The following is a 14,502-nucleotide window of genomic DNA, read 5'->3' as shown; positions in this document are numbered from 1 at the left end:
GCCCCGAGCAATGGGGGCTGGAGGTCCGGTGGACCTCCGGTCACCCCCCCCCCCCCCCCCGACGATCACCCCCCTCCCCCAAGGTTCAGGGAGGGCTGGAAATCCAGTGGGCCTCCAGCCCCCCAACTCCCCTCAACGAACAGTCCCTGGTGGCCTAGTGGGCGACCAACCAACCAACCAACCCCCCCCCCCCCCCCAGCGACAGAGGCTAGCCCTCCCTAAACCTGGGGGGGGGGGGGGGATTGTCGGGGGGACCTGAGGTCTGCCGGACCTCCAGCCCCCTGTCGCTGGGGGGGTCCAAGTTTGCTTTGTTGGGGGGATTGGGGGCCTGCCAGCATGCAAGTTGGTCAGTTTCCTCCAGCAGCCGCCATACTGGTGTACCCAAAACAAATCCATCAAATACTCCCCAACCCCTCCCCCTTCCAACTCCCTTCCTAACAGAAAGAATGCAAAACCAAGGATGTTTAACAAAACAATCAACCTCACAAGGTTCCTCCCCAATGATCTGCAAACCCTAACGCCAGCTCGGAGTTGGCTTAGGGTTTGCTGCGGCCTGCGACCCAATCTTTGGCGCGCTGGTCGTTGATCATTGGGGATGAATATGTTTAGCCCTGTTTTGCATGCTAGTTGCGTTCAGAGCCCTCAAGCGCATTGTTTCACGCGCTCGAGGGCTCCTCATGGAGCGGTAGCAAACGCCAACGCTAACAGCCTCTAGTGCCAGCGTTTGCTTCTGATCATCCCCCTGTCAGGGAGTGGAAGAGTAGAGTAGTCTACTGGTTGGAGCAGTAGGCTGAGAAACAGGGAAGCCAAGGTTCAAACCCCATTGCTGCTCCTTGTGAACTTGGGCAAGCCATTTAACCCTCCATAGCCTCAGATACAAACTCAGGGGACAGGGAAATACTGCTCAAAATGTAACATCAGGAAAATGGAATATTTTACCCCAATGCCTACGTCTCCCCACCATCACCCACCACTTCAGAGCTCCAGCAAGTCACAACATAACATTTTCTTATCATAACTTACTGCAACCAGAAATGTAGAATCATGACATAAGAATAGCCATACTGGGTCAGACCAGTGGTCCATCTAGCCCAATAACCTGTTTCCAACAGTGGCCAAGCCAGGTCACAAGTACCTGGCAGAAACCCAAAGAGTAGCAACATTCCAGTTAGAATCTCGAAAAGTAATAAGATTCCAGAATCCCAAAGAGTAACAAGATTTCAGAATCTCAGATAGTAGCAACATTCCATTCCACCAATCCCAGGGCAAGCAGTGACTTCTCCATAGCAGACTATGGACTTTTCCACCAGTAACTTGTCCAAAACATTTTAAACCTAAATACGCTAACTGCTGTTACTACATCCTCCGTCAGGCAGCTGAAATACTCTACTATGATTTCAAAAAGTCATTTTATTCACAACACAATACAAAAATTCATTAAAAAGTAGTATTGGGCACTTTTGCCCTAAATTATTAAATTTAAGAAACACAAAGACATTTCCCGGTGTTTTTCTGTGAGTTATTTGGTTATAGGATTGATTTCTGTAAACTTCTCTCGCTCTTCCAGAAATGAAACACATGAACACCAGATGTGCTCTTCCAAACTTGAGCACGTGAACTGACTGGCAGTGTCTGGAGATCTGGATTTAGCTCAAGGTGAATTATATTCAGGTAAAGAAGGAATTTTCCTGTCCCTGGAGGATTCATAATCTTAAGTTTTTACTTGAGGCAATGGAGGGTTAAGTGATTTGCCCAAAATCACAAGGAGTGATCTTGCCTCAAGTTTTTATTTTTTTTATTTATTTATAATTTTCAAAATAAATGACAAGTAATATATTACAATGTCAAAGAAAAACAGCACCATATTGAACATTAAATATAAAATAATGATTAATCCCAATTTTAAGGAAAAAAAACTTGCCTCAAGTTTTTATTAATCCACAGACATTTTCCAGAGACAGGAAGATGGAAGAACTAGAACACATGAATTAAGGTTGAAAAGGGGCCAACTCAGGAATATGTCAGGAAGCATTTTTTCACTGAGAAGATGGTAGATACCTGAATGCCCTTCCGGCGGGAGGTGGTGGAGATGCAAAGAGTAACGGAGTTCAAAAATGAATGGGACAAAAGCAAAGGAATCCTGTTAAGGAAAGGATCCAAAGAAGTTTAGCAGAGATTAGCTAGGAATGCCAGTTCAAGGAAGACTTCTATGGTCTGTACCCTGATCGAAGATGAAATAGATTTGGATGGGCTGGAATGGAGTTTTTCAGGGGCATTGACAACTTCAGAAATTTTAGAACAAGGCCAGTGTCGGGCAGAGTTCTATGGTCTATTGCCTAAAATTGGCAAGGATAAATCAAGATCAGGAATACATATGTTGTAACACATCATACCATATGTAAAGTTTATCTTGTTGGGCAGACTGGATGGACAGTACAGGTCTTTATCTGCGATAATCTACTATGTTACCATGAGTGCGGCAGCAGGATTTGAGCTTGGCTCTCAGCCTACTGCTCCAAATTTAAGTCTAGCTCAGTTACCATTAGCTATGCGTCAGTCAGCATCTGCTCCCCAATTCAAGAAATTGCTAAAAATCTGGCTAGTTTCTAGGGCATTTGGCTGATAAGGGTTTCTGGGTTTTTAGAGTTTGTGATTTGTAAGATTGTGTATTGTTTGTGGGGGTTTTTTAATGAGTATTTTATTGTACCTCACCTAGATGTTAGGATAGGCAAATTATAAATGTACTAGTAAAAAAGGCCCGTTTCTGTCACAAATGAAACGGGCGCTAGCAAGGTTTTCCTCGGAGTGTGTATGTTTGAGAGAGTGTATGTGAGAGTGACTGTGTGTGAGAGAGAGAGTGAATGTGCGAGTGTGCGTGTGTGTGAGAGAGAGAGAGTGAGTCTGGGTGCGAGTATGTCTGTGTGAGAGAGTGTGTGTGTGAGAATGAGAGTGTGTGCATGTGAGACACAGTGTGAGAGAGTGTGTTTCACACAGATACAGAGTGTGCGAGAGAGAGTGTGTGTGAGACACAGATTCACTGTGAGACTGAGTGTATGAGACCAAGAGAGTGTGAGTGACTGTGTGACACATAGAGAGTGAATGTGATACAGTGTGAGACAGAGTTTGTGAGAGTGAGAGAGAAAGACATTGACTGTGAGAGAGAGAGTGTGTGTGTGTGTGTGACAGAGATACCTCCCCCCCCCCCCCCCCCCCCTCTCTGGTGTCTGAGCATTACTGTGCAGGACGCTGAGCTCTGGCTGTGCTTCAAGGAACTGACCAATCCTATTTAATAGAATGCACCTCCAACATTCTGAAGCCGAGAAACCTCGTGTGGTTGGTCACTTCTGCTTGTGACAAACCCGGAAGTACGTGATGTCAATTCAGGAGATGGATACAGAGAGCAGGAATGCCTCTGCCATGCAGTCAGCTTCAGAATGTTGGAGGTGCGTTTTATTATATAGGATTAAATAAATAAGAAACTTGAGTTTGTGTGTACAGTTAAAGCTTAGGGTATACACCCCCAGCAAAAGGACTCCCAGTTTTGCATCTTCTTAATGATCGTTAGTTATATAGACCCATCATCCCCAGTCAGCTACTTGGTCTCTAATTTGTAGGTTAATATGATGCTCCTTTTCTGCTCTGTACAGATGAGATTTTATAATGTGTATATCAATGAAGGCAAGTTTTAGAGCGCTGATGTAAATTTCAGATGATGTATTAACTGCCATGATTAAGGAGCATGATATTTTATTACTGCTATTAGATTCGAGTTTGGCATTTGATGTGCTGAAACTCTAGTGCCAGAAGTCTTGAAGTGATTGCAGTTGCTCTTGAGTGAGAGAAGCCAAAGGATATGTGAAGTCTGATCCAAATCCAGTTGTTAGTATGGCACCCTAAGGGTCCAATCCATGCCATTGGGAATGATGACTGAGCAAATTACTATCAAGTACACAAATTGGGCCAGAGTCTATAAATAGCACTCAAAAAATGGGTGCTGGAAAACATCAGCGCCAAGGGCAATTCCATAAAGGGCACATGCGCATTATAGAAATCACGCTTGGTGTCAGACTTATGCCAGCTGAAATGCTGGTGCCTAAGTTGGGCATACTAATCCATTCTTCAGTAACAATGTGTGCAACTTTCTGGAATGCACCCGACATGGCCATGCCTCTCCCATTTTGAAATACATGCTAGGAATGTAGACGCCCAACGTTATAGAACAGCATGCAGCCAGATGCGTGCGCAAATCCTAATTGATGCCAATTAACATCAATTATTGGTTGTTAGTACCCAAAAACTGATGGTTAAGAGCTCATTAGCCAATTAAGTTGCACAAGCATCTTGGGAGCACACCATATATAGAATCCAGGGGAATACTTGGAAGATATTCAGTTGTTTATACTGGTAAAGTAGTACCAAGCGGAGGGACTGGCCAATTTAGCATCATGCATGCATGAGATTAAAGTAAAGATAGAAACCAACTGAAGCTAAATAGATGTGTGAAAGTCAGACTCGCAGGAATTGGGGCCAGTGGTGCTGATATGTTTAGTTAAATAGTACATATGGAAATTATGGATTCATATGGATGCTGGTCTATGTATTTACACATACACAAATGCATTCTCTAGTTACTCTTTCTATCTGTAGTTGATTGGACTGCTACAATTGATATTGAATAAGAAAAACATGAATTCTTAGAGTAATGAAATATTAGTAGAATTGACTATGGCAGCTCATTATTTATTGGGATAGCTGAAAGACTTCTCCATGGCCTACAGACAACTCAACAAGAGGTAGCCCAGATTGCCATGGTGAGGGTTTAAGGTAAAGAATGACCCCCACAGGGGCAGATCTCCACTGGCTACCTAATGTGCAGAAATTACAGTTTTTGTCTAGCCCGTAAAGCCTTGCATAGTGAAGGCAGTAGGATATCTGAGGGACTGACTAATTGGTATGTGCCCGATCAGGTTCTACACACATTGCAACACATTTTTGATAAGTTATTTCTGTTGTGCATGAGATTAGTTTATAGGTAACAAGACAAAGGGCATTTGAGACTGTGATCCTACAGACAAGAAATTACCAGTGGAAGTCCATTTTTAGGAATATTTTATGAGGAAATGATGAAGACAATTTTATGTGAGGCTTTTAACTAATAGAGAATGATTTAGGTAGGTATATTCAAAGATTCAACTTGTTCAAGCTGTGGTATGTTCAACATCATATGGATGCAAAACTTGGTAAGTGAAGGACATAAGAAGGTTAAGTACAGACATACTGAGACAGACCGAAGGTCCATCAAGCCCAGCATCTTGTTTCCAACAGTGGCCAATCCAGGTTACAAGTACCTGGCAAGATTCCAAAACAGTACAATACATTTTATGCTGCTTAACCTAGAAATAAGTAGTGAGTTTTCCCCAAGTCCACTTTAATAATGGCTTATGGACTTTTCTTTTAGGAAGCTATCCAACCCTTTTTAAAACCCCACTAAGCTAACTGCTTTTACTACATTCTCTGGCAATGAATTCCAGAGTTTAATTGCACGTTGAGTGAAGAAATAATTTTCTCCAATGCGTTTTAAATTTACTACTTTGTAGCTTCATTGTGCGCCCCCTAGTCCTGGAAGAAAACTGATGCCTTTGAATTATAGCGCTGTCAAAGAATACTCCTTAAACCATGGACTAACTGAAGAACAAAACAAGATCAAATCTAAGCTATCCTTGGAAGCTCAAACGACAAGACCCCGACTTTCATATTCTGGATACATTAAGCAATTAGATAAAGACATCATGCTTTGCAAAGCAGAAGATCAACACTAAGCAACAGATAGATACACCACCACCATCTCTGGATGTCAGTTTATCAATGATCAGCAGCCTGACTGAAGATCAAACACAGTTCAGGGCAATATCTACAGCAGCCCAGTCCTCGGGATACACCCAGCCAGTCAGGTTTTCAAGACATCCACAACGAATATGCATGAGATAAATTTACATACACTGCCTCCATTATATGCAAATCTCTTTCATGCATATTCATTGTGGATATCCTGAAAACCTGACAGGCTGGGTATGTCCCGAGGACTGGGTCGAGAACCCCTGAACTATCGGGTCACCATGATTTGACAGCAACTCAATGGCACATAACAAAATGCATCTATATTTTATCTTCATGTGTTGGTTTGAATTCTTGTTGTGCTCTATTTTAAACTGTTATAATTTGCCAGTTTGGTTAGTAAGCAAAATGTAAATAAATATACTTGTTACATAGTATTCATGCTGGACAGTATCTGGAAAAATGCACTGTCCTTTTGCTTGCAGGGCAAAGCTAACTGTTCTTTGGAAATTACTGCAAGGTCCATGCAGATCCTGAAGCCTCTTTGCCTATGTGAGTATATTTCTGGCTGTTGTCACTGGCACTGTTACAACACACAACAAATGACAACTATTAAAGCTCTATCACAGTAAATCATAGCAGATGTATTGCCAGACTAAAGCATCTTATCTTAATGGCATGCTTGGGTGGCAGAAAATTTACACTGAAAACACTGAACTATACAAGGAGAGATAGAGAAACCTGCTGCATCAGTGAACTATAACCATGACTTTACCATTGCAGTACAGATGCATCATGCAAGCATAACTAGACCTGCAAATGCCTAGTAACAGAGATGCTAAAAATTGGGCAAAACAGGTGTTAAACATTTGAGTAAAAGTTAATATTTTGATGGGATACAAAATGGCACCTTTAGTGCTCAGAACAGAGTGTGAAGCTGGAAGATTTAGACTGCAGTTCGCATTGGACTAGAGCAGAGCTTTCCAATTGGGGTTGCGACCTGGGTGGGCCTTCCAGAGAAACATCATCAGCTCGCACTTCTGGGGGTTGTGTGCTTTAATGGGTTTGTGGCCATAGAATGTTTGATAAGTACAGTAGTAGAGAAGCATCAGCTAAACCAGAGTTTCCCAAGTCCGGTCCTGGAGTACCCCTTGCCAGTCAAGTTTTCAGGATATCCACAATGAATACGCATGAAACAGATTTGCATATAATGGAGGCAGTGGATGCAAATCAAGTTTATGCATATTCTTTGTGAATATCCTGAAAACCTGACTGGCAAAGGGTACTGCAGGACTGGACTTGGGAAACACTGAGCTAAACTGTGGAAGAACAGAGTCAGCAGGGTTGTAACCATCCCCTCCCCTTTTGTTTAGGTTTGTAACTGCTGCTCCGTGCAGGGTACCCACACTCCATATGCCTCTTTTGAGCTATCACACCTACTGAACATTTATAAACCAATCAGAGCTCTGTGATCTCAGGGTACATAGTGTTTGACCTTTCTAATGAACTTTAAGATACATTTTTCTGATACATGGCTTTGAGCCTTTTCTGTGGAAGGATCTCAGGAGTAGAACAAATTGCCATCAGAACCGAGATTGATCTCGAAATAGAATGCATTTAAGAAACAGTTGAACGCACATTTGTTCAGCCAGGCCTTTTCATGATTTGTTTAAACACTTTGTTTTACAGTTTTATTCAAGTTTGATATACCGCTTTCCCACAACAGCGACCTAAGCGGTTTACAATAAAAATCTCTACTATAATAAAAAGCACCTCCAACGTTGTGAAGCTGACTCCGTGGCTTCACTGAAGTGAAGGGTTCATAAGGTTCGTCAGATTTGTCAGACTGTCACCATCTCTCTCGGCCCCGCCCTCGCGTCAAAACGTGATGACGTCGAGGGCGGCGGACCTATCAGAGGCACGAGGGTGGGGCCGAGAAAGATGGTGACAGACTGACAAATCTGAACCCTTCACTTCAGTGAAGCCACGGAGTCAGCTTCACAACGTTGAAGGTGCGTTTTATTACACTACACAGCTCTCTAATTTTGCAGTTAAACATCGCAGGGTGGCTGGAGAGGGGGGGGAAGAGGGGGCAACGACCCTCGAACTGGGTGGGTGGGAGGGGGGCAACAACCCTGGAACTGGGTGGGTGGGAGGGAGGGGGGGCGGACCCTGGAACTGGGAGGGGGGGTGACCCTGAAACTGGGAGGGAGGAGGAGAGGGCTGACCCTGCAACTGGAAGAGAGGGGGACCCCTGGCACACACTCTCGCACCCAGTCTCTCTCTGTCACACACACTCACACATTCACTCTCTCTCTATCACACACTCACTGTCACACACACTCTGTAAAACACACACACTCCGAGGAAAACCTTGCTAGCACCCGTTTTATTTGTGTCAGAAACGGGCCTTTTTTCCTAGTATAAAATAATACTAGAGAAAAAAGAACTCCATTAAAAGATAGGACAGCACAACCATGCAAGACCACCAACCATCTATAAGAAAACATTCTTACTGTTGAAAAAAAAAAAAGAAGAGAGACCCTAATCAAATCAAGAGTTGCCCAACTCAAGACTTGCCTACTTGGAATCTACAAATCGTAGAGCCTTTTTCTTTCTAACACCCCACACTTGGAATAATCTCCTAACTTTAAGACTTGAAAAGTTTGTATTGTTTTTATTGTACTTATTTTAGGTTGTTTTTTTCGAATTGTGAATGTATTTTTGTACACTGCTTAGAATTGTTGATAATGCAGTTTATAAACCCCCGCTATAAATAAATAAATAATCCTTCGTAGTAATCTCTCTTTCAGGAATTTTAAGATAGAACTTAAAGCTTGACTCTTTCAAATAGCTTATGGACACACAGTGTGATTGAATTTACCAGCTGTATTTGCATAGGCTGACTACCCTCTTTTCCCCTCTCCCTTTCTTCCCTTCTTATTTCCCCACCTTGGTGCATTCCTATATTTTCATGGCGTTCCTTTCTTGTTTCCACATGTAGCCTGTACACTGCTCTGCTCGTCAGAGCGGTATAGAAAGTCTTCCAAATAAATAAATAAATGTGTTTGGAGTTTTTGTTTTAAAGTTGGTTGGCTTTTGCGAGTTATACTTTAATCTGTTTAGGAATATATGCAGAATACTTTATCTATTTGTTTTTTATTAAATATTTTACTGCTTCTATTGTGATTTGTTTTTTGTTTTTTTTGTTACATTTGTACCCCGCGCTTTCCCACTCACGGCAGGCTCAATGCGGCTTACATGGGGCAATGGAGGGTTAAGTGACTTGCCCAGAGTCACAAGGAGCTGCCTGTGCCTGAAGTGGGAATCAAACTCAGTTCCCCAGGATCAAAGTCCACCACCCTAACCACTGGGCCACTCCTCCACTCATCTAACTTGTTCACATAAAGCAGAATATCAAATTCACTGTGATGGTGACGGAGCATGATAGGAGTGGAGGAGTGACCTAGTGGTTAGAGCACCAGTCTTGAAATCCAAAGGTGGCCGGTTCAAATCCCACTGCTGCTCCTTGTGATCTAGGGCAAGTCACTTAATCCTCCATTGCCTCAGGTACAAACTTAGATTGTGAGCCCTCCTGGGACAGAGAAATATTCAGAGTACCTGAATGTAACTCACCTTGAGCTACTACTGAATAAGGTGTGAGCAAAAATCCAAATAAATAAATATATAGAGCAAAGAGTTGAACTTGAAAATGCCAGTTTCTTTTAAAATTGCACATTAATACAGATCATCCTGGTGAACTACCAATAAGGGTTAATATGCCTCAGATAACGATGTCTCCATATGTAAACAGACTATAGGGTCTTACAATACTGGAAGTTAAGGATCAAGGGGTTGAGCAAGCAAAGGAATGAACAGGCCTCTCTGTAGAATACTAAAATACTCTTTAGGAATATATCCATGTGTTCCGGCCTTTTGCACCATTCCCCTGATTTTACATACCTGTACTTTGGTTTCTATCAGGAATTACTTAAAGCTAAGATGAGAATTTGGGAAATGCTAAGTATTCATTATGGACAGAAGATGGGGGGGGGGGGGGCAGGATAATTCCCTTTAGCCTGTAAAGCACTGTGTCTGTAAACAGGTCATGGCAAAAATAAAATCACAAGAGTATTTACTCTTTCTGTAAGTCAAAATGTAGGTGTTTACAAACAATTTCTCAGGAGTAGAATATGAAATGCACACTAGTCATGCAGGAAAGGTATTGAAAAATATTTAAGGATTTCACCCCTTCTGTATAATGATGTAGTGATGGGTCACGGCTGAGCAGATTGCTCATAAGTGATATGCCTACAGGTACCACCACCAGCAGTCCTGGCTCAGCATATTAAACACATGGTGTAGGTACACAATAAGCATCCTAGAGACTGTTACAGGAAGGCACAAGGTGGCACATCTCATTCATTGGAAACGCTGTAAACATTACATTGCTATACTGGAAAAGCACTGGGATCAGCACCCTATAAGAATTATGGAGAATGAAGGAGCTTAGCCGAGATTGGGTGGCAGAGCTGGTGGCGGGAGGCGGGGCTGGTGGTTGGGAGGCGGGGATAGTGCTGGGCAGAATTACACGGTCTGTGCCCTGAAAAGGACAGGTACAAATCAAGGTAAGGTATACACAAAAAGTAGCACATATGAGTTTATCTTGTTGGGCAGACTGGATGGACCATGCAGGTCTTTTTCTGCCATCATCTACTATGTTACTATGAAGAGGTTATGATTACCTGGGACATAACCATTCCAACCAATAAAAAACTGGATGCAAAGAAACCAGTCATAACGGTAAAGAGAAAAACACCAGAATGGCATTACACTGAATCATGTGGAGAGAAAGAAGATAACTCACGTACCAAGAAATGAAGTTGAGATCAAGAAAATATGGCAGAAAGATACAGAATTACTGCCCCATCATTTTGGGTGCCACATGCTTGATTAAAGGAATTTTCAATCACATCTGGACAGGTTGCCTATAACTTATGAACTCCAAAAGGAAGCTCTCTCTGGCAGGATGCAAGTACTACAGTGAACACACCTTGCCTACACATACCATACCCTCTAAACAACAAAAGAATGCAAGGGGATGGGATTTGATATACTGCCTTTCTGTGGTAACAATCAAAGTGGTTTACATAGTATATACAGGTACTTATTTTGTACCTGGGGCAATGGAGGTTAAGTGAGTTGCCAAGAGTCACAAGGGATTTGCAGTGGGAATTGAACCCAGTTCCCCTGGTTCTCAGCCCACTGCACTAATCATTAGTCTACCCCTCCACGCCACACAAGTATTAATTTAAACCCTAACTGTAAACTTAGACTATACCAACACACACTTCTTGAAAACAGAGGTTCATTCCTCTCATGAATCCATTTGGAGACACTTTCCCAAGAGCTGACCCAATCCACAGCAATACTCTACACTTATCAACAGAACACAGTATCTTCAAGAAACCCATTATCTCTGTTGCAAGACTTGCCAAGAAGCACTAACTGGTTACAGGGATGTAACAAGGCACAGTTTGCTGAGGTGCTGCAAGGCTGCCTTTGGCTGTTCAGCCTCCTAGAGCTGAGTATGTCTAGAAAGGATAAAAATCAGACATCTGCCAAAAGCAAATTCTCAGGGAGAAAAATGACAACATACCAGTGCCAACAAACAGAATAAATGGAAAGACTAGATGATGGCAAGAAAAAAAAAATCATCTGGTATGCTGCTATGCAATCTCCCCTTAACCATGGAATTTCAGGTTAAAACCTCAAATATAATACCTGAAGTTGTTATAGGAGCCTTTTTACTAAAAGTCAATAAACGCTAAATGCTGCGCATTCTATTTTCTACCTACAATGTGGCACTTGGCATACACTAATGTCTGTTAATATGCTAAGCTGTAGTAAAAGGGCCTCTTAGAAAATGATGGCAGATATAAAGACCAGGATGGCGCATGCATTCTGCCCAACATGATAGCCAGAATTGTACCTGCAGCTCCATGCAAGTTACATCTCAGTCCTGTTATTTGTCTCAGCACAGAGCCATACTAACTAGCACAGATGTTGGTATTGTTTTGCTAATAAATACACTTAAATTCCCTCTATACAACAGTAGCTGCTGCTGCTTCTTTCCCAGCCTGTCTTTTGCTGGTAAATCGATCCATAAAGACTTGAACTGAGGGGACAGCAACCTTATTAGGTGTATGTGGGCTTTAATTTTTGCTAGTATAGCAGAAGCTCACACTTAAGATGATGCCACATCCAACTGGACCATGCGACACACAAAATGCATGCAATATTCAGGAATCCATAATACTAGCCTCTAGTTTTCTATGTACTAACACTGAATCAACTGCTCTATTTTTTAAAGAAAAATGCAAATCTCGGTTATTTCTGCTGAAGCCTCAAAACCCATGGTTTCCTAAAAATATTGTTCAGCCATCTTCAACATGCTCTCTTTAAACTTACCATAGTATTGCTTTAATAGAATACAATTAACTACATAGTGCTGTTCTCCAAAATATCAGCTCAGAAACCGTGGCCCAAATACTTGTAAAGTAGCCAGTGCTTACAAAAAATTGAATTAAATGCAAAGGCTCCCTATTCCCCTTGATCCTGATCATCCTTCTAAAGGTCACCCTTCTAAGGTCACTACGAGATGAAACAGGCTTATTCGTGTCCTTGCTGTCATTGAAAGCTGGGGACAGGACGCACAAAAATACCAAGACATACACATTCGGTTGCCCTCTCACTCACATGCCGGCCGACCGACCACCCTCCTCCCCCCTCCCCCTAAAATGCATTCATTGACCGGTTTCCCCTCCCCGTGATCTGCCATCTCTCCCTCTCTTTCGCTCTCCTCGGTCTAGCATGTCTCCCCTACCTGCCCGCGAGCCGGCATCTCTCCCTTAAACATCCTACCCCACCGTCAAACTCATACCAGAGGATGCCCACCAACAATGCCGCAGCTTTCCTTCTCCGGTGCCCCGTCCCCTATGACACAGCTTCTCTGAGTTCTCTCCCTCCGAGGCGTCCCACCTTGCCGGAAACAGGAAGTTGTGTCAGAGGAGGGCGGGACGCCGGAGCGGGAAAGCTGTAGGGGCCTCGGTCACGGGCCAGCGGCGCGCGATGCGATCTAAAGGACAAGTTGCACGGTGGGTGGGGAACGGGATTTGCTCCCTCTTCTTGGTGACCACAGACTTCTCCTAGACGTCCGAGTACCACTTCCTCCTCCCTTCAAGAATTCAGCACAGCACTTACTCTCTACCCGGACTGCTGCAGCCAGGCTTACATAGAGGGACCGCTCAGAGATTACTTAGAGGCATATTTTCAAAGCACTTTGGGAGGCTAAGTTCCATAGGTTTCTATGGAACTTTGGGAGGCTAAGTGCTTTGAAAATATGCCTCTTAGTCTACTGGCGCATGCGAGTGGCGACCTCCACGTGCAGCCAGGCGCTGCATGTGGAGGTCGCACTACACCCAAGAGGTTTGATTGAGAACAGGAGCCGGCATGACGTCAAAAAGTTGAAGCCACTTAGGTTGGTCTATGTTTCCCCTTCCCCACGCAGCCGTCGTTCTGCAAACAAACCTATGAGCTGCTGCACCCACATTATTGTTCTTTATTGTTGGTAGCATTTTTATTTAATCTCACTTAGATTTTCAAACATTACAGCTGCTTGTGCAGCATAGGGATGTACACAGAGGAAGTATAATAACAGAATAACTTTTCATAGGTAGAGTAGTAATTTGTTGTAATTAGTGAGGGCTCCTTTTATTAAGCGGCAGTAAGCCCAATGCAGGCTTACCACTCACTATACAGGAAGCACCACCAGGCTACCGCAGCAGCCCGGCAGTACTTCCCACCACTGGTGCGCCGGTTACTGCCGGGTTAACACGGGAGCCTTACTTGCCGCATGGCCATTTCCTGCAGGAAGTCCAACTGTGGTAAAAGGGGCCTTGGCGAGTATGTAAAGCATGCGCCGACGCTAGTGCCAGCCCCCTTTTGCTACAGCTTGGTAAAAGGAGCCCTGAGTCTGTAAGCTCTTTGAGCAGGGACTGTCTCTCTTTGTTAAATTGTACAGCGCTGCGTAACCCTAGTAGCGCTCTAGAAATGTTAAGTAGTAGTAGTAGTAGTAGTGAGTCATTTGGAGGGGCTGGTTATAGGTACACCCTAGCATGTGTTATATTCGTGCAGAGATTTTTGTCTCCTGGTGAAGGGCCACTAAAACAGACATCACATTATGAGAATCAGGTGCTCAACATTCATAGTTTCTATCTATCTATGTATTTACTTATTTATAGCAATTATATCCCACATTAAACATGAATTAGGTTGAAACCTGAGAGCATTTAAAAATATATATTTTCTTGTGCCTAGATCAAAAGAGAAAGATGGTTTGTGGGAACTTTCTCCTTTGGTTTTGTAGAATACATTGGCATATTATAAAAATGCACTTAATATTGTTTATTACTACTATTTAAGAGAAAGATATTAAATAATGAGGGCAGAGCTACCTTCATGCAGAAGTCCAGAGTCAGTCTAAATGTGCAAACTTTTTCCAGTTCAGTGATATATATTTATTCCTTCTTTAAGTCAGTTTTCAACATCATTTCCTCAGTTATTACCCAAATGCAAACACAATTATAATGTTAATTAATAAGTTTT

General features: G+C 42.9%; 1 protein-coding gene across 3 annotated transcripts in view; it reads right to left on the bottom strand.

Annotated features, from left to right (window-relative positions):
• The window catches only part of VDAC1 (voltage dependent anion channel 1), a 33,920-nt gene extending 20,635 nt beyond the window's left edge, over window positions 1-13,285 (bottom strand). The window contains exons 1-2 of one of the 3 annotated variants that reach the window (XM_030212016.1): window positions 13,280-13,285; window positions 13,099-13,101 (exon numbers count right to left, since the gene is read on the bottom strand). The gene's annotated coding sequence lies outside the window, so the exon portion shown is untranslated. Of the gene's footprint in view, window positions 1-12,778; window positions 12,906-13,098; window positions 13,102-13,279 lie in introns of those variants that run through there. The other 2 variants (XM_030212015.1, XM_030212014.1) reach the window with 2 other exon arrangements.
• Window positions 13,286-14,502: the final 1,217 nt, after the last annotated feature.

The sequence above is a fragment of the Microcaecilia unicolor genome, chromosome 8, assembly GCF_901765095.1.
Source record: "Microcaecilia unicolor chromosome 8, aMicUni1.1, whole genome shotgun sequence".
In the NCBI taxonomy this organism is placed as follows: Eukaryota; Metazoa; Chordata; class Amphibia; order Gymnophiona; family Siphonopidae; genus Microcaecilia; species Microcaecilia unicolor.
The sequence above is the reverse complement of the archived record's forward strand: the minus strand, read 5'-3'. Positions and strand labels throughout refer to the sequence as shown.